At 39.0% G+C, this 1,750-nt stretch overlaps 1 non-coding gene across 1 annotated transcript; it reads right to left on the bottom strand.

The window, feature by feature from the left end:
* Positions 1-1,304: 1,304 nt before the first annotated feature.
* LOC138835900 (U6 spliceosomal RNA) lies at positions 1,305-1,410 on the bottom strand. The gene has a single exon (XR_011374777.1). It is a non-coding gene; the product is annotated as a U6 spliceosomal RNA (small nuclear RNA).
* Between the last annotated feature and the right edge of the window lie 340 nt (positions 1,411-1,750).

The raw sequence follows: 1,750 nt of genomic DNA, 5'->3' as shown, positions 1-1,750 counted from the left end.
CTGGTCACATCTGTAATCCTATCTACCGTAGATATCTACTCAGTAGCCTGAGATCTGTGGATAACAGTTGGAAGCCAATCAGGGCAAAATAAATTCATGAAATTATTTTTCAAAATTTATAGTGAACTAGCAAAGAGCCAGGAATGGAGATGTAGCTCATATAGTGCTCACCAATCTAGAGAGAAAAGGCCTAGCAATACTTTGAAGGACTGATTTCACTCTGAGCATGCTAATACACAAGCATGTGTGTTTGTGCACGTGTGGGTGTGTGCGCACACACCCACAGACACACCCACACATTTATTCAAAATAACATCATATCAGTGTTCTACATTAATTTCTTTGTTAATGATATTATATGGATAAAATAGAGTAAATAACCCTTCCATCTCAGAAAATTTGTATACATATTTTAATTGTAAAAATACTTTACAAAGGGGTCACATTTACATGAGCAAATAATGAGTACAATTCCTAACAAGCATTGTTACATCCTCCTTTATTTTTCCCCCATCATCCCTACCCTCCCACCTCCACAAATACACCCCCCTTCCCTGGCCTAAATTGTAACGTTCATTTTTCAACAGAATGTCTTGTGCATCTCATTGTTACAATGGGTCAACCTGTATCCCTATTTAAGCATTTTTTATTTCCCTTCCCCTCCCCAAATTAGTGAAACATATACATAGGATGTAGGGGCACCAACTTCAAATACAGTGAAAACCGGGCTTATAGTGTGGGAGAGGAACATACAAACAAAGAAAAAATATCCCATTGCACATTATAAGTACGTTAGAAACAATAGAGATAAAACTCCTTGTGTCCCTATCTTGGGGTTCATTTCCCTTAATATCATCTTATCTGGTCATATGCACATGGCTTTTGACCTTTTCTGCTTATCCCACACATATATTAGTTATTGAAAATAATGGAAACCATGGGACATATGTTTCTTTGGACTTAGCTTACTTCACTTAATGAATTTTTTTTCTAAGTCTTTGCAATTCCTAAAAAATTGGGCGATGTCATTGTTTCTGATGGAGGCACAGAATTCCATTGTGTACATATACCACATTTTCCTTCATCCATTCATCTACTGAGGGCCATCGGGGTGGGCTCCGAATCTTAGCTATTGTAAATAATGCTGCAGTAAAAATAGTTGTGCTGGTAGATTATTTGTGATCATTTGGTAAAATCCCCAAAAGTGGGATTGCTAGGCCATAGTGGAGCTTTTTATGGAGTCTTTTGAGGACCCTCCATACTTTCCAAAGTTTACACTCTCACCAAGAATGCCACATCCTCTCCAGCATCTGGAACACTTCACGAATTTTGGTGTCAACCTTGCGCAGGGCCATGGTAATCTTCTCTGTAATGTTCCAATTTTAGTGTATGTGCTGCCGAATTGAGCACAAAACATTTTTTTTTTGGTCCGGTTGTGGGGCCTGAACTCTGGGCTTGGGCACTGTCCCTCAGCTCTTCAGCTCAAGGCTAGCGCTCTACCACTTGAGCCACAGCACCACTTCCGGCTTTTTGTTTATGTGGTGCTGAGAAATCGATCCCAGGGCCTCAGGCATGCAAGCCAAGCGCTCTACAACTGAGCCAACTTCCCAGCCCGCACAAAACATTTTTTATATATAAAGTGCAACTGATTTTCTTAAACTAGACAATTCAAAAAAGTAAGTTCAAAGGAATTTTCATGAAGTTTTAGAACCATGTATTTCTTACATAAGCACACATTTAAGAATAAAGT

The sequence above is a fragment of the Dipodomys merriami genome, unplaced genomic scaffold (assembly GCF_024711535.1).
Source record: "Dipodomys merriami isolate MVZ:Mamm:240054 unplaced genomic scaffold, mDipMer1.0.p SCAF_240, whole genome shotgun sequence".
In the NCBI taxonomy this organism is placed as follows: Eukaryota; Metazoa; Chordata; class Mammalia; order Rodentia; family Heteromyidae; genus Dipodomys; species Dipodomys merriami.
The sequence above is the reverse complement of the archived record's forward strand: the minus strand, read 5'-3'. Positions and strand labels throughout refer to the sequence as shown.